This window comes from Urocitellus parryii, chromosome 7 (genome assembly GCF_045843805.1).
Source record: "Urocitellus parryii isolate mUroPar1 chromosome 7, mUroPar1.hap1, whole genome shotgun sequence".
In the NCBI taxonomy this organism is placed as follows: domain Eukaryota; kingdom Metazoa; phylum Chordata; class Mammalia; order Rodentia; family Sciuridae; genus Urocitellus; species Urocitellus parryii.
The window spans coordinates 104,168,652-104,193,236 of NC_135537.1; the positions used below are offsets into that span (position 1 = coordinate 104,168,652).

The window sequence follows — 24,585 nt, forward strand, 5'->3', positions numbered from 1 at the left end:
TAGAATAGTGGATTAATCAAATTCAATGCTGTAATCTTTAGAGTAAAATATAATGGAAATAATTTACTCATAGTATCATATTTAAACCATCTTTATTTCCAAAATACTATCGTAAGAAGTATAGTTTTATTTAGCTTCAATCGGAGCAAAAGTATAATCACTTACTTAAGTAAAAGCAATTACTTAAAAACTAAAAATGAGAGGTAAGTCAAATTACTTTTGAAGAGAGATGAAAAACATCAGGTTTCTTGTTGATGTTCAGTAGCAGGATCACTTGAAGGTGTAATGAAGCCTGAAGGGCACTCACTTCTACTTTCAGAATGCGGGGGTGGGGGGAGGAAATCTAGCTCTTGGGGGAAAGTCATGAGGAAAATACCTCCATTCATAGACATCTGGCATTGGAAAATATGGAGGGGGTGGTGGGCCCGGTGGAAAATAATCTCGAGGTGCCCCATACCTGTTTCCTGGAGGAGGTGGAGGGAAAAATGGTCCTCTTCTCATGAACTGACTCCTCAGGTCCACAGGAAACAATTCACCTCTGACTGGAGGGAAAGGTGCCAACAATGAGCCAGAGCCAGTTGCTTGGTTTTCAGCAGGGAGAGATGAATCAGGCAGATTGGAATCATCAAGATTGATTTTGGTCTCCTTTCTACTGGATTGACTTTCTGAAGACATAGGTTGATCCTCTTTATCCAAAGAAGGCAGATTAGAACCTCTGAGTTCTGCTGGTTGCGATGGTCTACCATAATTTGAATAACATCCACTTTGCCAAGGAGGACCCAATGGTGAGGGACCATTGGGGGAATGCTTTCTGCCCAATTCTACATTTGAAACACCAAGTGCACAGGGATCTTCCTCTACAAGTTCAAATTGAAGCTCCCTTGCAGTTAACTTTTGTCTATTGCGAGCATTTTGTTTCATGAAATAATGGAGGTTTCTTTCAGCAATCCAAGCTGCCATCTCACTCTCATGTGCTTTTTTCTCAGAGTAAATAATCTTCCCCTGACAGGACTGAATGGTTCTCTCCAGTTCTTCTTTAAGATATTTGGCTCGCTTTCTGTAGGTCTCCAGCTCTTCTCTTGTATGGCCCATCTCTTCTTTAACCTTGGAAAGTTTCTTCTCTTGCTCCACCCGGTAATTTTCCTCTACTCTGAGTTTCCCATGGAGTTTCATCATATTTTCTTGAGAGCATTCCATCATGACTTTAAATTTCTGCTGAAGGTTCTCATTCTCACCTTCAAGCCGTGTATTTTCTGACAGCAAGGTTGCCTGTTCAGTCTTCAGACTTCTAATCTGTTCTCTAAGGTCTTCCTTTGTTTTCTCTACTTCAGATAAGAAAGCACAAGTTTGATATCTTTGTCCTTCTAATGTTTCTAAGGAGGCCTTTAGCTTAGCACCATCAACCAGTTTCTTCAAAGCTCCTTTGGGCTCATCATCCAAGTGAGCACCAATTCCTGATTCACTCGTCATTCCCCATTCCAAGTTCCCAATGTCTGTTTGGGCTCCCTTGGTTGGAGAAGACCTATCTTTCATCTTCAGCAAGCCTTCAGTCAGAGACTCCATGTGATTTTCTTTATCAGTTTGAACTTGTTTTGCATGGAATTGAGAGTCTTCCAATGTGGTGCTCTCTTTACTTTGGAGACGTCCTTGTTCCCTCCATGCTTCAGCGTCTCCTTGTAAGATCGGTTTCTGACTTTGCTGAAGCTGGGAACATTCATCCAAGGCTTCCTTCATTGCCTGCTGAAGTCCTTCCTCACTCATTTGAAGCAGTCTCAAGTTTGTTTTAGTTTCAGCTATTTGTGATCTGATTGATTCTGATTCACCTTCAAGGGACTTTATCCTTCTCGATATATCTGCCATGATTTCATCCTGTTTACAATGTTTGGCCTTTTGTTCTTCTAGCTCTTTTTCTAGAAAGAGTCTTTCATCCCCATGGCTAGGTTTGGACCTATGCAGCTTTTCATAGGTTGCCTCCAAATTTGGGACGTCTCTTGGACCCTTCTCAGAACTGCTGCCCTTTAAAGTTGACTCTAAGCCTTCAAGCTCTTTTTGAACAAGGCTAACTTTTTCAAGTAGTTCACATTTTTCTTCAATTCTTCTAGAAAGTTTTAAATCCAGCTGTATTTCTCTTTCCACATAAAGCCTGCTTCTAACACACTGAAAACTTCTCCACAAAAACAAGAGAAGAGCAAAACATCCAATAGCTCTACACATCACCAACTCCCAAGGAACACCATAAGGATTAGGGCCTGGCTTCATGTCTTCAGACAATGTTTCCAAAACCCTGCCTACTTCTTTCAGGACCACCTGATAATATGGCTGTAGGGCAGTCCTTGGTGCCTCCATCAAGCTAAGTTGGCTTTGGCTCTTGCCACCACAACCACAGCCTGCCCAGGCAGGCCAACGTAGGCTGTGAACACTCAGGTGTTTGGTGAGGAACTCAAACCTGCACCAGGCAACGGAACAGACCACTGAGAACCCCTGCAAGGGGGGTTTGTGATGGTGGGGAGCCAGGGTGAAGGACTCCCAGGAGCCTTGTGGTGCTCAAGTGCCCATCAGGGGAGTCTTGGCCCCTTCCTTCCCTAACCAGTGCATCCTGAAGTGCCACAGGTTCAGGTCCCTTCCACTCCAGCCAGACAGGAGTCCTCTCTATGCCTCCCACCCCTGAGTTTGGTTTAGGCCAGGCCAAGGTGGAGATTCTTATGTTTCTATACAGTCATAATACCACTCAGTTTGATGTCATGCAAATTCTAAAGCTTTCTAAACTGTCTCAACAGATTTTATGTCATATATTTATATTTGTACTGCTTGCCCTTTTGCTTTAATGACCCATTGCTTTCCCTGCTTTTATTCTCTACCTTTTTTCTTCCTTCCTTCCTTCCTCCCTCCCTTTCTTCATTTTTTCCTTTTTTTCTTCCTTCTTTACTTCCTCCCTTCCTCCCTCCCTTTCTTCTTTTTTCTCCCTAACCTCCCTTTTCTTTTCTTGCAGTATTGGGCTTTAAACTCCAAGGCCTTCTGCATGCTAGGCCAGCCCACTACCACTCAACTATATCCCCAGACTTGCTGACTCTTTCTAGGAAGGTCATTTGAATTATTTCTAAAGGAGAAAACTCTCATTATACACTACTTTCTTTTTCTTTCTTTCTTTCTTTCTTTCTTTTTAAAGCTGGGTTAATGACTTATTTTTCTTTTTTTAAGTTTATCCATAGCATTGTTTTTATTAAATTTTATTTTTTTATAGAGCAAGCAACCATAAAAATTAAACAACTACTTAAATAAGAACTGTTATTTTTGATCATTGTACTGTCTTTTTTTTACTTTATTTTTATTTTTTTTTAGTCACACATGACAGCAGAATGTATTTTTACATATAATACATACATGGATTGTACATACATCAATTATATTGTCTATTCTATTCTGCTGCCCTTCCTATCCTCCTTACTCCTCCCCTCCTCTCCCATCCTTTCTGTCTATCCAATCTAATGTGACACACTTTTTTTCTTTTTCTCATTAGAACATCATATATGTATTCTGTATAACAATGTGCTTCTCCTTCCATCTTCTGTGCAACTTTCCTTCTCCCTCTTTTTACCTCCCACCTTTCTTCCATATTTAGTGGTAGTCTTCTTCTCATGCTCTTCCTCCCTATCCCATTTTGAGTCACCCCCATTATATCAGAGAAGACATTTGGCATTTGTTTTTCAGGGATTGGCTCACTTCACTTAGCATAGTCTGCTCTAATGCCATCCATTTGCCTACAAATGCCGTGATCTTGTTAATTTTTAGTACTGAGTAATATTCCATTGTGTATAAATGCCATATTTTTTTAATCCATTCGTCTATTGTAGGGCATCTAGGTTGGTTCCACATTCTAGCTATTGTGAATTGTGCTGCTATAAACATTGATGTGGCTGTGTCCTGTAGTATGCTCTTTTTAGGTATTTTGGCTCTAGCCCAAGAAGGGGAATAGCTGGGTCAAATGGTGGTTCCATTCCCAACTTTCTAAGGAATCTCCATTCTTCTTTCCAAATTGGCTGCACCAATTTGCAGTCCCACCAGCAAGGTATGAGTGTACTTTTTTCCCCACAACTTCACCAGCACTTATTGTTGTTTGACTTCAAAATGGCTGCCATTCTTATTGGAGTGAGATGGTATCTTAGAGTAGTTTTAATTGGCATTTCTCTGATTGCTAAAGATGGTGAGCATTTTTTCATGTATTTGTTGATTGATTGCATATCCTCTTCTGAGAAGTTTCTGTTCAAGTCCTTGGCCCATTTGTTGATTGGGTTATTTTGTTGTTGTTGTTTAACTTTTTAAGTTCTTTGTATACTCTAGAGATTGAGCTCTATCTGATGTTTGAGGGGTAAAAATTTGTTCCCAGGATGTAGGCTCCCTATTCACCTCAGATATTATTTCTCTTGCTGAGAAAAAACGTTTTAGTTTGAATTTGTCCCCTTTGTTGATTCTTGGTTTTAACTCTTGTGCTATAGGTGTCTTATTAAGAAATTTGGGGCAAATTTGATTAGGGCTAATTTTATCTTCTTTTACATGCAGAGTCTCTGGTCTGATCCCTAGCTCCTTGATCCATTTTGAGCTGACTTTTGTGCATGGTGAGAGAAAGGGATTCAATTTCATTTTGTTGCGTATGGATTTCCAGTTCCCCCAGCACCATTGTTGAAGATGCTATTCTTTCTCCATTGCATGGTTTTAGCACCTTTGTCTAATATAAGGTAGTTGTAATTTTGTGGATTTGTCTCTGTGTCCTCTATTTTGTACCCTTGGTCTACCAGCCTGTTTTGATGCCAGTACCATGCAGTTTTTGTTACTATTGCTCTATAGTATAGTTTAAAATCTGGAATCCTGATACCACCAATTTCACTCTTCCTGCTTAGTATTACTTTAGCTATTCTGGGTCTCTTGTTTTTCCAGATGAATTTCATGATTGCTTTTTCCATTTCTGCAAGAATGTCATTGGGATTTTGATGGGAATTGCATTGAATCTGTAAAGTGCTTTTGGTATTATGGCCATCGTAATAATATTAATTCTACCAATCCATGAGCAAAGTAAATCCTTCCATTTTCTAAGATCTACTTCTATTTCTTTCTTCAGGGTTCTGTAATTGTCATTGTATAGCTCTTTCACCTCTTTTGTTAAGTTGATTCCCAGCTATTTTTTTTTTTTGAGGATATTGTGAATGGAGTAGTTGTCCTCATTTCCATTTCAGAGAATTTGCCACTGATATACAGGAATGCCTTTGATTTATTGGTATTGATTTTATTTCCTGCACTTTGCTGGATTCATTTCATTTACTACTTCTAGAAGTTTCTTGGTTGAATTTTTTGGGTCTGCTAGGTATAGGATCATGTCATCGGCAAATAGTGCTAATTTAAGTTCTTCTTTTCCTATATTTATGGCTTTAATGTCTTTCATCTGTCTAATTGCTCTAGCTAGTGTTTCAAGAACTATGTTGAATAGAAGTGGTGAGAGAGGGCATCTCTGTCTTGTTCCAGACTTTAAAGGGAATGTCTTCAACTTTTCTCCATTGAGAAAGATGCTGGCCTGAGGCTTAGTGTATATAGCTTTTATCATTTTGAGGTAATTTCCTGTTATCCCTAATTTTTCTAGTGTTTTGAACATAAAGGGATGCTGTATTTTGTCAAATGCTTTTTCAGCATCTATTGAGTTGATTATATGGTTCTTATCTTTAAGTCTATTGATGTGGTGAATTACATTTATTGATTTCTGTATACTGAACCAGCCTTGTATCCCAGTGATGAATCCCACTTGGTCATGGTGCACGATCTTTTTGATATGTTTTTGTATCCGATTTGCCAGAAGTTTATTGAGGATTTTTGCATCTAAATTCATTAGGGATATTGGTCTGAAGTTTTCTTTCTTTGAGGTGTCTTTATCTGGTTTGGGAATCAGGGTGATGTTGGCCTCATAGAATGAATTTGGAAGTACTCCCTCTTTTTCTATCTCCTGAAATAGATTGTAGAGTATTGGTATTAGTTCTTCTTTAAAGTTCTTGTAAAACTCTGCTGTGTATCCGTCTGGTCCTGGGCTTTTCTTGGTTGGTAGTCTTTGGATGGCTTCTTCTATTTCCTCACTTGATATTGTTCTGTTTAGGTTGTTTATATCATCCTCAGTCAATCTGGGCAGCTCATATGCCTTAAGGAATTTATGGATGCCTTCACTATCTTCTATTTTATTAGAGTATAGGGTTTCAAAATAATTTCTAATTATCTTCTGTATTTCTGAAGTGTCTGTTGTGATATTGCCTTTTCATCCCATAAGGTAGTAATTTGGGTTCTCTCTCTTCTTCTCTTTGTTAGTATGGCTAGTGGTCTATTAATCTTTTTAAACTTTCTGTAATATTTTATCTTCTCCTGATATAGTTTCTTTTGTAAATGCTGTGTTGAACATAACTAAATGAAAATTATTTTGTCCTTTGTCTGACTATTTGCTTTAAATTACTTAATTTGTACAATATTGATTTCATATTTTTCCTATATGAGGGTTAATTGCTCTTGACAAATATTATACATTTCTAATTAAAAACAGAAAAACATATGCTTACAGGCTGGTTGCAATATTATACACATAGCATTGATTTCAGTGCCTGGAAAATGCTTCTCAGAGTGAATGACTGAAGCAACAATGACTATTATTATCACCAGTGCTACTGTTATTATGTTACACCTGCAAATATCTTTTTTATTTCTTGACCTTTAGCTGACTGTGAGTTACAATATATTACATAATCCTAAGAAGAAAAAGGAGCTTTATTCATTGAAATATTTGCCAACTCCAAATGAATGAAGTCATCATAGTTACTATTCATTGAAAGATTTTAAGTTTGTAACTCCGCTTTTGGGACAAGTGATTTCTTTTTTCATTTGTTTGTTTTTCTTTTAGACTTCCAAATGACTTACAAAGATAAAGATTTGATCTTACAACATGTATATGTCTGTTAGTGTATGTAAACTAGATATCAAATTGGTAAAATGTAATACAATGACTTTTTTAAACTAAATTTATTAAAATGCCTAAGTTTCAAGTTATCTCTCTTATTTTAGAGCAGCCCTCATGTTTTCTGTGGAACACAAATCAACACAAATAGTTGAGCTGCTTCTTCAATGTGGTGTTAATGTGTCTGCTTCAGATAATTGTGGAGAGAAAAAGAAGAAGAAATAATAATACAATTCCCAGACTAGTAGAGGTAAAAATACCTAGCCACAACCCATCTTCAGTGTGCTGTATCTTAAGCTCCAGGTAGCTCTCCTTTTTCCATCCATACCCTTGTTCTATTGTGTGTGGATGCAAACCTGTAAAAGACACCAGCCTGCAGGGATCCTGATGTTGTATCATCAAACACTGATCCCAGTTTCCCAGAACATGTGTTGGTAAGTGTGTTACTTATTTTTTCACACAACACCCCATTCTTCAAAAGGAATTGTAGCAGCAGGAAGGGGTGAATCCTAGGTTGACAACCAATTTCAAGTGGTCAGGAGAAATGTTAGGTAGCCAAGGAAAAAGAAGCATCTTCTGTGAACTCTGCGCCACCCCACCTCAGGAAGCCAGGGGGTGGCTGTTTGTGCCCTCGTGTTGCATTGGAGGCAAGTTGGGTCAAGTCGACAGCATGACTGCACTTAAGAGATGGCTATCAGCAGTGCCTGCAAAACATGCACATGAGAAATGACTTCACAGTTGGAGACCAGCTTACCAACAAGCATATTAAGTTAAGGGAAAATGAACACAGGACCTAGATGGAAAACAAAACAACAAAAAATGAAGTAGTTTGGCAAGTAGAGTCACTCAAAGAATGAGTAGTCACCAGCAGAGGGAAAGTTCAGACTTCTTTTAATATAAATAATCTCAATTAGGAAAATATGAACATGTGTCTATGCATGAATGTCCTATGAGTTCCTAAAAAGTATGTGGAATTTTTCTCCTTTTGGATAAAATGCCCATAAGAGACAGGAAAAGGGACTTTTTTCTTTCTCTTTATAGAGGTATACTCTTGTGAATATCTGCTTTTGATGGCTAACTTTATGGGAAAGGTCTGTATTTCTTTAATTTTGATGGTTAACTTATCCCAAAGGACTTAATTATGTCTTTCATTTTTCCCCTTTCCCTTTGGTTTCTAATATGACCAGCATTAGACCTTGCTGCTGTCTTTTGGCAAAGAAATTCAAGGTTTGCATCCTAGCCAACTGGAGAGTTTATCATTTTAACAAGGGGGACATCTATGTAGGAGGGCTTTGTTAGTCTCCTAATTGCTCAATCAGTGGTGTGTGTGTGTGTGTGTGTGTGTGTGTGTGTGCATGCACACATGTACACACACATATGCTGCCTCTCCCAATTCTATACATTCTTTGAAGGTATGTCCTTGCCATGTGGATGTCCTCAAGCACAATGTCTATCAGTGTCCATAATTCCTAAATATAGTCCCAGATTTCAACCTCTTTTGACATATACCATAAATACATTTATATTATTTAGGTTGATCTTTTTGCCATAGAAAACACTGTCCAGAGGAAGTATGTTCTCAACTAGCCTTTCTCTTGAAATCCAAAAATTAATATTTGGAAAATCATGCATATTTATTAAACAAGCATTCTGAAATGCCTACTGTATGCCAGCACAACAGAGCCCATCCCATAGATCAGAGTTAACTGGTTGTTGTTTTCTCCAGGTCCAAAGAAATCCCAAAAGCAGGGCAAGCTTCTGTATTTATAATAATGGAATTGCAGCAACATGTTACTTATTTTAAACAATAACAAGTATTGAGAGCCACAGCCAAGTTGGGATGGCGCCTAGCATTTTGCCAGTACTTTTGAGTTCTCTCGGAGTTCCCGTTGAGTTCCAGTTGAGCCCTGATGGGGATTCCTGGAGAGTGCTCATTGGTGGCTGAAGTTCTGGTAGAAGGAGTTCCGGTTGGTGTGTGGAGTTCCTGGAGGAGCTGCGTGGGTGGTGTTCGGGAGAGTTCCTAGGGAGCGTGTGTGGAGTGTGCTGGTAGAGTTCAGAAATAAAGTTTGTTCCTGCTTGAGTGGCTGGTGATTTGTGCCCAGCCAGACTGTGGCAAACAACTAACTCATTGCCTGGATGTAGCCTGTGTTCCCAGCACTCCAATATGCATTACAGAGCTCTGTGGTGCTATAAGCATGGGTTACAGAAGTTGCAAAAGGATACTTTGTGACAATGTGCCAAGCAAGACCTTATTTCACATTTAATGCCTTGTAGGAAGAAGAGAACAGGAGAGGAGTCTTTGGAGCACACAGGAGAGTTCAGTTGTGTAAAGCAAGGAATCCATGCCCTCCATTGCTGGAGATCTCCAAGTCACTCCCTGGTTTTACTGAGCTGGGTCCATGTGTGATCTAGAAAATGGAAGAGAATATTTACAAAAGAAAATACATTTTTCATGTGGGTCTTTTGTGATGTATTCCTGAAAGCTGTCGTGGAGATAAGTTTCATAATGGGTCCTTTTAGCACTAGCTCTGAACCTTCTATTTGGCCCTTTGAATTGAATTATTAATCTGTGGTCCAGACTCAAACCTCCTGTGTTTCTTATAACTAATAACCTGATTTCCCTAATCTTAAAATCTATCTTCTGTTTAAAATAGATGCTTTTTTTAAAAGAGAGAGCGAGAGAGAGAGAGAGAGAGAGAGAGAGAGAGAGAGAGAATTTTTTAATATTTATTTTTTAGTTTTCGACGGACATAACATCTTTGTTTGTATGTGGTGCTGAGGATCGAACCTGGGCCGCACCCGCATGAATGCCAGGTAAGCATGCTACCTCTTGAGCCACATCCCCAGCAAAATAGATGCTTTTATAATTGGGCCCCTTATACTATGTGGTCCACAAAGCATGCATTGATCCATGCAATGACCTTCTTTGTTATTTTCAGTGAAGGAAAAACTCCTGAAAACCGCCCCCCCCACACTGCCAAAATAATACTAGGACCTTGACAAGAAATTAAAACATAAAACAAACTTACTGATCCACATTCATCTCATTTTCCTCCTTCTCCCAAGCCAAAGTGAACCCTCATCCCGAGTTATGTGATTAACATTCCCTGGAATTCTTTTCCAAAGGATCTTATCAAGTCTTCTTTGTGGGGGCTGGGAATATAGCTCAGTTGGTAGAGTGCTTGCCTCACATGTACAAGGCCCTGGGTTCAATCCTCAGCACCACAAAAATAAATAAATAAATGAATGAATAAATAAATAAATAAATAAAAATATCTTCTTTGTGTTATACATATTTCAAAAAGTATGTATATGCATACATGTTGTTTTAACTTTAAAAAAGAATGTGTAATTGTAGGCCTTACTTATATTGGTAAGATCCACCCTGGTGATGCATGTGGCAGGCATTTGGTTTGGATTTTCTATAATATTTTATTATATGAATATATCAGAATTTATTCACCAACACTGCCTTTTTTGGTTGTCTTGGTTACTCATAGGTTATTGATATTATAAACTGTGCTTTTATGAACATTCTTACATCTATTCAATCTTATCCATGTTCAATCTAAGAGTGAAATTAGGTTAAGGGTTACATTCAGATTTAGGAGAGAGTGTCAAACTGTTTTTTAATGTTTTTATTGGTGCATTATAGTTTATAGAATAGATATATAATCATATATACATGAAATATAATTTCCCCATTTTATTCCCCAGTACTTCCTTTTTCCTTCCCCTCCTCCTGTACCTGTTCTCCTTCCTCTACTCTGCTGGTCTTCCTTCTCTTTACTTATTGCTTCTTTTTAAATTGGTGCTGTATAGCTATACCCAAAGGTGGACTTCACTCTGGTATATTCGTAGGTATTCATAGCATAATTTGGTCAATTTCATTTCACCATTCTTCTCTTTTTCTGGGCCTTCTACCTCCTTCTCTACACCATTGATCTCTCTATTTTTCTGGAATCCACTCTTCTTTTTAATTTTTTTCATATTGTGCTCTAGCTTCCATATATAAGAAAAAAGTGTCCCTTGAATTTCTCAATCTGGCTTATTTCACTTATCATGATGTTCTCCAATTTCATTCATTCATTCAATTACCAACAAAAGCCATCATTTCATTCTTACTCATAGCTGAATAAAACTCCCTTGCATAGATATACCACGTTTTCTTCATTCATTCATGTGTTGACAGGCACCTGGGCTGGTTCCATAACTATGTTATTGTGAATTGTGTTGCTATAAATGTTGATGTGGCTGCATCCATATAGTGTGCTTATTTATATCTTTTGAATAAATATCAAGAAGTAAGTTAACTGGGTCATTTGGTGGTTCCTTTGAGGAATATCCATAGTGCTTTCCATAGTGCTTGTACTAATTTGCAATCCCATGGACAATGTTTGAGTATACATTTTCCCCTCATCCTCATTTTCTCCCTAATATGCCTGGCAGGTTGATGAGATGCTTTGAGTCAAGTTCCCAGAATAGGCCCTGGGTCACATACCATTAAAACTAAAAGAAGCTTTAGTGATAGGAATGAGGAACCTAACTGAGTATTCATTCAACAGCTATTAATCAGGACTAACTTGGTGCTAACTATTGCCCTAAACCTTGTAAACTTACTAGAGAATGAGTCAAAAAATACCTCCACTTTCCTGAAGTTACTTTCTCATCTTGGGTGGGAATTGGGATTACAGTTTGATTAAGGTACTTTGAAAAACACAATGGTTATATAGGGAGAGAGAGAAACAGAAAGTACTGTTCTCAGGCCTCCCTTATTCTCCTTTGCCTTCCTGGGAGCGACCCTGAATAGTAGGACATCTATTAGCACTCAAACTCCCATCTTAAAACACTTCCCACTGCTGCCTGGTTTGCTATCTGGTATGCCAATCAAACCCAGTAGTACAGCCCCAGCACCCAAGCTAGGAAAACATGATTCAGAGAGCCATAGAACTATAAATACAAAAGACTGGATACGTTCTGAAATCCACCTTTGTCAAGTATGTCCTCACTGAGCACCCACTGTGTGCCAGGGCCCTGTGGCATGTACCAGGGCTACCAACATAAAAAAAGTCAGTGCATATGTTCTCCAGGAACTCACAATACCTTGGGTAAGTCAGAAACACATGGTGACACTTTCAAATCAATGCATGTGATATAATGGAGATATGAATGGAGTTCACTGGGAACCCAGAAGAGAAACACCTAGTCTGGTCTTGGAAGTCAGGAAGACTTCCTTCAAGAAGGGATGCCTGCTGGAATAGTGTGTGCTCTGTAAGGCCATGAGGAACAGAGAGCTAGTTGGGTGCTAGAGAGCTAATTCTGAGGTTAAGCACACAATTTAAGCTCTGGCTTAAACAGCCTCACTTAATATCTTACATTACCCAACCAACAAAAGCATTCATTTTCTCATCTGTAAAACAGGGATGATAGAGAACAAATGTTCATTATAAGAATTAAATTAAAATGTGTCAAGTACTTAGCTCTTAGCCAATTCTTTTCATGACCAACTTACAGCAAATCAATTCGGTTGGCCAAATTACCAATACACTGAATTTGCCAAAGTTACCAAGTAGCTTAATTAGAATATTCAGCTGCGATTGTCTGATTGCAAGGTATGTTTTATTATTAACCAAATTTAGCTTCATAATTCCACCAGCAAATGAATCTTGTGTAAAGTGACATACACAAAGCCCTGGGTTCAATCATTAGCACTGCAAAGGTTAGAGGGTGGGGGGGAGATGGCAAAGCAGAAATAAGTCTACCCGCTGATTTTTTTTTCTATGTGAAGTGCTATTTTCCAATAAAATAATAAGCATTTTATGTCAAAAAAAAATTCTTCAGTTTCTTCAAATTTCTTTTTGATACTCATGAATGTCTTTTTCTGTTCTTTGAACTGTAAATTTTTTAATGATCTTTCATTAGTTTTTTTCATGGTATTTCAGGCTTAAATTTAAATTCATTATGTTTAAAATTGAATTTTGTTGTAATTCAGTTTTAACAAGTCAAATTTTAATGCAAAACATCCCAAAGATATCTGAAATCTCAATTAAGTTTAAAAGCATATTAGAGAAATCATGATTAGCCGAAACAATTCTTTCCTGAGAAATGCTGAAAATTTTGGCTCTAACAAGGATCATTTCGAAAATGTGAATAAGTAGCAGTTTGCATAAATATTTGACATAAAAATGTGTTCAACAGTTCAAAATGAGAAAGTTAATTTACTCAGAACAAACTAGTGTAATGAATCACATTATCAGTACTTCGTGTCTGATATGCATTGACCATAAATAGAAACTTTAAAGGAAACAATCAACAAAACCAGCTTCATAAAAGCCCCCAAATGTTAAGTGATCATCAAAAAGTTGAACAAGGATTGTAATCAAAGCATTGACCATATTCTTAAAAATAAAGGAAGGAAGGAAGGAAGGAAGGAAGGAAACCTCAATGTAACCATTTTACAATCTATATAATGGGTACATGGGAATTTATGGTATGATTTTTTCCCCATGGCTGGAGACTAAACACAGGACCTTACTCTCTAGGTAAGTGCTACTATGCTCTACCACTGAGCCTCACTCCACATCCTTGTATATACACAGCCCTTATATAATGTTTATATAAGTTTGAAAATTCTAAATATGCAAGTTGTGGGGTGAAGTTGATATAAAATCCAAATTTTCTATAAGAAATGCTGAAAGCATATTTCTATTAATAACATCCAAAACTAAACATTGCCTAAAGTTATGAAATTTTCTGGTAAAAGCTACTGAAACTTTTTTTGTTGTTTTAATGAATATCCAAAACAACTAATGTTGGCCATTCTGGATAACTAATTTGATAAATGGGTGTCAATAAATTAATTCCTGGGATATTAAGCCCAAAGAAGAGAATGCAGTCCTGGGAGAAAAGAAAAAACAACAGAAAATAGATATGACAAAATGGAAGCAACAGAATTTAGCTGAAATTCTGCAACCAGGAGAGGGAAAGAAAATTATGGATGCCTGAAAACACACTGAATCCTCTATTTACTGATTTTTATATGCATATATGTATACCTATGATAAAGTATGTAAATTAGGTACACTAAGAGATTAACAGCAATAATTAATAATAAAATATGACATTTATAGCAATATGATATATATGCAAATGTGCTCTCTCTCTCTCTCTCTCTCTCTCTCTCTCTCTCTCTCTCTCTTTAGTTGAATGGAACTTCAGTTAACTGAAGCAGCAGACATTAAAATGCTGGATAAGAGGGGTCTGTCCTTATTAGAAAATATGATCAGGAGATAGATAAATAAATATGTGTATGTAAATTTTTACTAGACATATATCATTTTCAGCACTTTAATGTGTATCCTAGACTTTTCTTCCATCATTACTCATATGGATATTATGGAATCTTCCCATATACAGTATATTCTAGTTTGTAAGTTTTCTGCCTAACACTACGTATACTTCATCAATGTTATAAATGTTTATCTACATCAGTGTTTGAGTGGTACAGAATATTGTATTGTGTGTGCAATGTCTCAACTGCATTCCAAATGTGCATCACAGTCACCAACCAATCTCAATGAATGCTGCCTAGTGCTCTCATATACTTTCATTGACCAGGGCTTCACTGAGCCAATCACACTGTGCTGACTTTTACATTGTTTCCATTTGTTCCCAACCAGCTGCAAGGATGAAATGAGTATCTTGTACACTAAACCTTTGTACACAGCTTAATAATTTTCTATGGAGACATTTTAATAAGTTTAATAATAAGTTTTTAAAAGTTTTGGGCTGGGGATGTGGCTCAAGCGGTAGTGCGCTCGCCTGGCATGCGTGCGGCCCGGGTTCGATCCTCAGCACCACATACCAACAAAGATGTTGTGTCCGCCGAGAACTAAAAAAAAATAAAAATAAAAATAAAAATATTAGAAATTCTCTCTCTCTCTCTCTCTCTCTCTCTCTCCTCTCTCACTCTCTCTTTAAAAAAAAGTTTTATAATTCTTAATCAAAGGCATTTCCATATTTTAACTTTTATAGTATATTTAATCAAATTGTTCTCCAAGGTTTTTTAAATTTACATTCACTTTGGCAGGAAACAAATTCCTTTTTCCACACTCTGAGAATACTACTGTCAATATTCTAAGTTAAAATAACATTTCACTAATTCAGTTTGCATTTCTTCTATTACTATTTTGATAAAATTTTCCATGTTTCTTGGTCATTTTGTTTCTCTGTGTGGACTGCCTGTTGGTATTCTTTCTCCTTTTGTCCACCAAGTGTCTTTTCTCTTATTTATTTGCAAGAAGTGTGTCTATTGAGAGTATTGTTTTCATTAAAGCTGCAAACCTTTTATAGAAATTTGTCTTTTGTCTTTTTTCTATAACTTTGTCTTTTAGATTCTTAAAAAGGTTATGTTGTTAGTCTTTCAGTATTTTAAAATTCTCTTTTTGTTTGAATGAAATATATATATATATATATATATATATATATATATATATATCATACAATTTTTCTTTTGGCATTCTTTTTTTCATTCTCTTTATTTAAATCTTGATTCCACTGAAAATTTATGTCAGTATGAGATACAATGCAGGGATCTAAACTTCTTAGAAATGGTAAGCTTAGTGGTCGAGCAACATTTATTGAAAATATTCTCTTTGTCTCCTGATTTTAGTTGGCACCTTTGTCTTACATTGTACATCTGTTTGCAGCTGGATATATTTTTCTTATTTCAATTATATTTCTATGTTGATTATTCTTCTAATCATATATGTCTATCATTCTGCAATAACTTTTAATAATTTGTTGAATAGTTATCATTCTATTAGTGTGCTGTTTGAAATTTTTATTGGCTAACAGGCAATCCTTAAGCATTTATTCTTCTACATGAACATTCAATATTCCTTTTGTCCATTTTTTAAAAATTGTGTTTAGATTTTTCTTGGAATTATGTTACATTTATGTTATTCTGGTAATTATGGGCATCCTTACAATATTAGGAAATTATTGCTTTTTGCCATTTGTTGAAGCTGTTTTTTTATGTTCTTCAGTCATATTTTATAGTTCACTCAATAAATATCGAGAGATTAACTCACCCAGTTAATTTGAAGCTGTTTATCGTTTCTGCACGTTATGACAGAGTTCTCCTCCCTCTGCCCTGCCCTCACCATCCTGTGAAGTTTTATGGGTTTTGTAACTGACTATCTTGCAGAGTTCACTCACTATTAATACTTTTTCAGCTGACACTTTTGAATATTACAGGTAGACCCATGATAACTCTGTGCCCTTCTTAATATTCATATTTTTTTCTCTTGTCCTGAACATGGTTCAGAAATTCACAATTGTTGGGACACTACTTATCCCACCTCTCTATCCCTGAATCTACTGGACTATAGTAGCATCCTTGTTTTTCCTTCTCTCTCCTCAGTTCCTGATTTTCAGGACTGGGACCCTTATTAAAATTAACTGGGACACTTTTAAACATTTTTATAGCCTTAAGCCAATTAAATTATTTAGAAAGTGCCTCTTACCTTAATGTGTGACTGAATTTGTGCATCCATCCCCAAAACATCTGAGCCTCTATCTCATAGAAGTGGTGGGGAGTTCTTTATCAGTTTTTTCCATGGCTTTTAGTTTCATCAGATTTTTTTCTCTCTCTTCTTGAACAGGTTGCTTTGCCTTATTTGGTTTTCATAAATTTAAACAAGTATGCTTTCTTTTTACTATAGTTTATTTTATTTTATTTTATTTTATGGTACTGGGGATTGAACCCAGGGCACTTAACCACTGAACCACACCCCCATCCCTTTTTAATATTTTATTTAGATACAGGGTCTTGTGAAGTTACTTAGGGCCTTGCTAAGCTGCTGAGGCTGGCTTTGAACTCGAAATCTTTCTGCCTCAGCCTCTCAAGTCACTGGCTGATTTCTACTTATTTTTCTTCTCTATGTTTCTAATCCCTTCTTAATTCTAGCATTATTTATTATGTTTTCTTTTTTCACATGTAAACTTGCTAGAGGCTTGCCTCTTTTGTTTTTTTGTTTTGTATATTTTTGTTTTGTTTTGGTACCAGGGATTAAGTTCAGGAGTACTCAACCACTGCACCACATCCCCAGTGCTTTTTATTTTTTATTTCAATACAGGGCCTTGCTAAATTGCTTAGGTCCTTGCTAAATTGCTTAGGTACTCACTAAATTGTTGAGACTGGCTTTGATCCTGCCTCAGCCTCCTGAGTCACTGGGGTTACAGGTGTGCACCACCCCCTTGCCTTTAGTGGTCTTTTAAAAGAGCTAGCTCTTTGATTTCTCATCAATTCTATTATTTTCTGCTTTCTAATTTACTTATGTCTGCTTTTATCTTTCACTTTCTGTTTCTACTGTTCATTGTATCTTGTCTCCACTTTTTAGTCAATTGCTAATTGTTTCTTTTTTATCCTTCATTTTTATTCAGTTACAAAACCACTTAAAGTTTGTCTTTTCTCTGATAAGTGATGAGAAAGAAGTATGCACAGAGACGACACTCTAGGTATGAGAGCAGGCTCAAAAACAGAGATCAATACTGCATTTCTCTGCTGGGCACCTGGCTCTGCCTCTTTGGTGCTAGCTCTTCAGGTGGTACCATTATGGACATCATCTCTTTCCTAATTTTCTTTCTGCTAAATGTTAACCAGAGAGCCAAAGTGACTCAAGGCTGCACTCCAGGTTTGGAAGTCATGGAAACGAAGGCCCTTCCAACTTTATCACTTTTTCTGAAGCAGTTTTGTCTCATTTGCTTGACCCTGGGTCCTAAGTGGTACTTACTTGGAATTGTATCTATTAGCCTGAGAATATGACCATTTATGTTACCATAAACAACAGACAACCTTATGTACTGAATGTTTCTGACACCCTGGCACAGGAGTCACCCTGCACTGCCCTACCCTGCCCAACCCCATTTTACCCCAACCCCCTCAGCCATCTCTCATCTCCTGGCTCTGCAGGATTTATAGAAGGAGGACTGTGGTATAGAGCATTAAGAAGATGTAAGGGAGCATGGGAATGGATTTTATTGGAAATATTAAACTATTGAGGAGGAGGGAAGGATGTACAGTGTAAAAAACTCTTCAGTCAGGCCAGGCTAAATCTATCTGTGACATCTCAAGAGGCTTACTCTCAAAGCATCCCAGGGCTTCCAAAGAGAACCTTAAGGAACCCCAGATTTTAATCCATGATTCTAGTGGAACTCCATGTAGGACAGTGTCAATATCTATTGGCTTTTTGCATATGGTGACTAGCAGGGAGGAAATACAAAATTGGGGGATGGAAGGAGGTGGGTGTCTGCCCATGCTCGATTACACAACTTCCCTTCTTTATGGAATGCATAACTTCACTTCTAATCAATTCCTTGTGGGATAACAGTCCCTGTGTTCCATTACTGAAATAATTAGCACTGATAAAAGTTTCCTGAGATTTTCTATGTGCCAGATATTATGCTTAAGTATAAATATCTTTACTGGGACAGAACTTACATACCATAAAATTAATTCATTAAATATGTACAATTCAAATATTTTCAGAAAATTTATAGGATTGGGCAGCCATTATTAAAATCCAGTTTTAGGATGTTCCATCATCTTACAAAACTCCTTCAAATCTGTTTGTAGTCAGTCCTCTAACCCATGTTCAGCTCCAGGCAATCATTAATCTGCCTTCTGTGTCTACAAATTAGTCTTTTCTAGAAATTTTATATAAGTTGAGTCATATAATGAATCTTCTTCTGTATCTGGTTTCTTTCCCTTGGTACAGTGTTTTTGAGATTCATCTATGTGATAGCATGTATCAGTATTCCATTTCTTTTTATTGTTGAATAGTATTCCACTGTATTGATATACCACATTTTGTGTATCTATTGACAAGATGATGGACATTTGAATCACTGTAGCTTTTTAGTTATCATGAATAATGTTGACATGAATGTTCACCTACAAATATATATGTGAACATGTGTTCTTGTTTCTTTTAGATAGATATTTAGTAGTAAAATCATTAGGCTGCTTCATAAACTTCTTTTTAACTTTTAAAGAAACTAATGAACCGTTTTCCTGAGGGACAACACCATTCTCACAAACGATATATAAAGATTCTAGTCTCTCCATATTCTTGCTAATACTTGGTGGTGACTACCATTTTTATTGTAGCCAGTCACATGAGCAGATAGAGTCATCTTATTGAGTGTGTTTTTCTATGCCTTCTGCCCCTGTACCCTCATCAACTCAATTAGTCAGGATAGGCTAGGTTATGCTGTAGTAACAAGCAACCTCCAAATCTCAGTGACTTTAAACAACAAAGGATATTTCTCACACATGCTGCATGGCTAGTGATAACTAGAAATGGAGAGGAGAAAAAGTGCTCATCAAAGTCACCCAGGGACCCAGGCTGATGGGAAGTCCTGGAGGAGAAAAAGGCAGACTACTGTGGTTTCAACGTCCCTGCCAAAGCTCATAATGAAATTTAACTGCCATTGTAACAGAGGTGGCACCTTTGAAAGGTGGGATCTTTAAGGGATGATTAGGACAAAAATGCACAATTCTTGCCAATAGATTAAGCCTTTTATTGCAGGAGTGAGTTCATTATTAGTGGATTCTTGGTGAAAGAATGAATTCAGCTTGCTTTCTCTACTTGCATTTTTTCCATGTTACAATGCAGCACAAAGGCCTGGCCAGACACTGACGCCATGTTCTTTTTTGTCTCCAAAATGTGAGAAATTCTTTTCATTTTATATTTTACCTAGCATGTAATATTCTGTTAAAACAACAGAACATGGGCTAAGACACAGGCCAAACCAATTCTCAAACTTTCTGCCTGGCAGTGACAAAGTCACTTTCATTTCTATTTCACTACGTAACAATTCACACAGTCACCTTTAACTTCAAAATTGGCCAAAAAGGGCTGGGTCTGTGGCTCAGTGGCAGTGCATTTGCCTGGCATCTGGCATATGTGAGACACATTTTTTTTAAAGAGAGAGAATTTTTTTTTTTTTTTTTAGTTTTCAGCGGACACAACATCTTTGTTTGTATGTGGTGCTGAGGATGGAACCCGGGATGGAACCCGGGCCGCATGCATGCCAGGTGAGCACGCTACCGCTTGAGCCACATCCCGAGCCCAAGGCACATTTTTTTAAAGTGGGTGAAATATGAAATCATCATTTAATCGAGACAGGAAGGTAAATTGGAATATTTGTGAAAATCTAATTCACTTCATAAATGCTGAGGAAGATATTCTCAACTTTTTACAGACTAGAAAGCCAAAGATCAGTGCTGAAGGGCCTTGAAGAGGAAACACTGCTAATAATTCAAGCAGAAGCAATCCACCTCCCAAGCCTGTGTTTGTGTGTGTTTGTGTGTGTCTTTGTGGTGGCACCTTATTCAAAATGTTGGAACTTCTTATTCTATGAATTTGAAAGAAAAAAGGGCAAAAATGAGAAAATCATGTTTATTACACAATGATACTTCCTATCATCAGCTACACTTAAATTACATCTTCTACATTAAAATTTAAAAATTAAAAAGCAATTGCCAAGACTGAAAGGAGGTCATGAGGCCACTGAAGAGAGAAAACATTTTCAAATAAGGCATCTCAGAGGTCTGAAATCTATTTTTGACTTTTAACTATCCCTGTATTAATACATAGAGTAAAAGAAGAAGAGATAATTTTCAAAACCCTATACAAGCAGAAAAAAATTAAAATATGACTATAAATTAATAGGCCCAATAGAGTTGCACAAATCAGAAATACTATCAGAGGTTAAAAAAATCTAAAGAGTTATTATTGTTATGATCATCTACCTTTCTATGATTGCAAGAACTTGCAAGTAATTTTAGTCATTTATTTATGCTTGTTTTCATATATCATAAGCCTTTTTTTATTGTTTGCTGAAGGAAAATAGCAAAAGGATTGTACAGCATAAGCTTCTACATGATATTGACTTAATCTTTGCACTAGTGGGGGGTGTAATTACCACCTAATTATTTTTAGTGAAGAACTTTTTCATAATTGAATTGCAAATTATACATATACTTAGTGAGTTTGATTTTCTCATTTAGAATAAAGTCATTTTAATAGATGACATAATTAAGCTAAGACATTCAGAGGTTTAAGAATAGATGCTGGCTCATAGATGTTTGTTACATGAATCTATTAATTTTATGTTTTAAGTCATAAATTTGAAGAATAAAACTTATCCAAAGATATATTTGAAAACATTTAAAAATAAAAATGATTGTCTCACTGCTTTCTTTTGCTATTTTGTTGTTTTTCTGAAGACATGCCTTACTTCTGTTTTTTTTTTTTTTTTTTAAGTACTGTGATTACCAATGAACAGTCAATAGTAAATCTGGCAAAATTTCTCTTATCAGTTTTAGAACTTTAATTGCTTTATATTTTTTATATCCAGCCTATAACCAGACTTGCATACTCTTTTATTTACAATTAATAAGATTATACTATAATTGAGATCATATCTCATTTTTCACATATTTTAAAATTTGCTACTATATGCTTTTTATACCAATATAGCATGATTGTATGTGTATAATGTATGTGTTTTTCTTTTTTAAAAAAATATTTTGAGTTGTAGATGAGCACAATACCTTTATTTTATTTATATGTAATTCTGAGGATTGAACCCAGTGCCTTACATGTGCTAGGCAAACACTCTACCACTGAGCTACAACTACAGCCCATGTGTGTTATTTTATATCTTTCCATTTCTAAATTAAAACAAGTTAGAAGCATATAAAAATATAAAATGTAAACAAGGGTGACAAATTAGAAAATAAGTTATCATGTTACTAATAAAATGGAGCTACATTTGACAAGATGTATGTTTTTCCTTTAAACAGTCACAAATCCCCATTATATATTAAAGATGAGATTCATAGAAGTTAAAAGACTTGTTCATGGTAATTTGGGAATGGTATGCTGAAAACAGGACTAAATATTTAATCTAAAATACTATTGATAAATTATAACAAATAGGTGTTTCCAGAACATTCCATCCAACAGATGGAGAATACACATTCTTCTTAACTTTGTATGAATACTCTCTGGAATGAGTTCTATGTTAATGTTATGCCAATAAATAAGTCTTAAGACATTTTTTAAAAATGAAAATAATATGGTATCATTTCTGACCACAATGAAATGAATGTGGAAATCAGTATCAGGAGGAAGTCTGGAAACATTATAAATACATGGAAATTAAAATATATGCTCCTGAACAACCACTGGGTCATTGAAGTAATTAAAAGAGAAATAGAAAAGCTTATGGAGATAAATGAAAATGGAAACACAACATAATAAAACTCACAGAATACAGTAAAAGCAGCTGAAAGAAGAAAGATATACAAATCAATAAATTGCTATTTTAAGGAAGTAGAATGATCTCAAATGAACAACCCAACATTTACCTAAAGAAAATAGAAAAATAACAAACATAACCCCAAATTGGCAAAAGAAAAGAAAGAATAAAGATCACATCAGAAATAAATAAATGGGTGCTAAAAACAACACAACAGATTGTTGAAACAGAGTTGGTCTTTTGAAAAATGCAAGAAAGTATAGGGATTAAATGATTGGGTAATAGAATTTTAACCTGATCAGTGCATTAATTGCCTTAAATGGATTGAATGGGTGGTAACTATGGGCAAGTAGAGTGTGGCTAGAGAAGGAGGGACATTGGGGAACATACCTTTGGGGTTTATGTTTTTTTCTTCTGAGTGGAGCTCTCTCTGTCTTTCTGCTTTCTGGTGCCATATTTCCAGCTGCTTATCCTCCACCACAGGCTTCTGCCATGATGTTCAGTTTTATCTCAGTCTCTGAGGAATGGAGATGGATGTCTATGGACTAAGATCTCTGTAACCATGAGCGCCAAATAAATTTTTCTCCTCTAAAATTGTTCTTGCAAGGTCTTTTGTTCATAGCAGTGAAAAAGTTGACAAAGCAGTACTGTTTCTCCCACCATACTCTTTTTATACATTGTTCTGCCTGTAATAACTATACTAAACATATTTTTAAAATTTATTATTATTATTATTATTGTTATTTTATTTATTTATTTATTTATTTTAGGGAGGATGAGTCTTGCTATGTTGCCCATGTTGACCTTGAATTCCTGTGTTCAAAGAGTCTTACTGCCTCAACCTCCAAGTATCTGGGACTATAGACCCTTGCTACCACACTTGGTTATATTCATTGATTTTAAATGATTCATAATTGATGTAAATGATATAGTCACATGCCACAGGAACATTTGCATCTTAAAAACACTATTATAGGCCATACATCCGAAATTATAAGGCTTTCATTTTTCATGAGAAAAAGAAGCCTTCTTCAAAATCTTAGCATAATCCCCAAATCTGATCTTTACATTATTTAATAGATTAATCAATTCAAATTCAAAAGATCACTAATTTTATTTTTAGACATTCCTGAATATATATAAACTAAGATGAGGAGACCATCTGGTATTATGTAATTTTAGTACCGCAAAACATACATATACAAAATATATAGCCATCCATGCTAACACCAAAAGACTGAAGAATGGTTTTAAGAATTCAAGTCACACTTTAGGAAAAGAAAACAAACTGGGGATAGTAAACCAAAGAGCAATTTTCTGGCCCATTTGATTATAAAAGACTGAGACATTAAACTGTGTAAACTAGAGAAAAGCTGACAGTACCTTAATTAAATTGATACTACTAGTGACACTCCGATAGTGTACTTTTCAGGGTATAAGTTCTTACAACATCAAATAAAAATGACAAACTTCCCCAAGGACCTAGTGTAAGTTCTAGTGGGGATTAGTTTATACAAAATTACTCATGGGGTGTCTCATTTAAATTACTTAGAATCAAAGTGAATGTGTTCTAAGCCAAAACATTTCTCCCACCTGCTGCACAGGCAAAGAAGAGGGAGAAAGGATTCTAGAAATTTTAACTGCAAAACACTGGCCAGAGCTGTTGTTTTGGAGTAAAAAACTTTCCCATTTTTTAAAGGTTTATATATAATGACTTAAAATATCTTGAAGGATACCATATCGCTGATATAAATATCAGAAAATGACTTTCAAAGTGACAAATCATTTTAAAACATCTATGGAAAGCTATTATAGTTATCAGGATCCCATAGCAAGTTTTGCCACTTCAGAAAAAATCATACATGGTTGTAAATAGCTTAGTGGTAAAGCACTTGCCTAGCATGCCTGGGGTCCTGGGTTCAATCCCTAGCACTAAATTAACAAAATAAAGGTATTTTGTGTCCATCTGAATCTAAAAAAAATTTAAAAATAAAAAAAATAAAAATATTACAGATGACTTGTAAGTTGAGAACTTTGATTTTCTGTCCATGGCCCTCTTCAATTCTCTTGAGAAATAGGGTCTAGGCTTGTCAAAACAGAATATGTCGGCCATAATCATGAATGCTCCTGAGCTTTGAGGAAAATAATTCTTATTCAACCAAGTATTACTGTGACCCTTGTCCCTCACCACTGAGATGTGCTGGAACCGCTGGCAGTGTGAAAAGAGTAAGCCCAGGTAGTATGACAGACTGATGAGATGACAAAACACTGTCAGA

The 24,585-nt window shown here is 36.1% G+C and overlaps 1 pseudogene; it reads right to left on the reverse strand.

Moving 5' to 3' along the window:
• Positions 1-239: 239 nt before the first annotated feature.
• LOC144256092 (melanoma inhibitory activity protein 2 pseudogene) lies at positions 240-2,316 on the reverse strand (annotated as a pseudogene).
• Between the last annotated feature and the right edge of the window lie 22,269 nt (positions 2,317-24,585).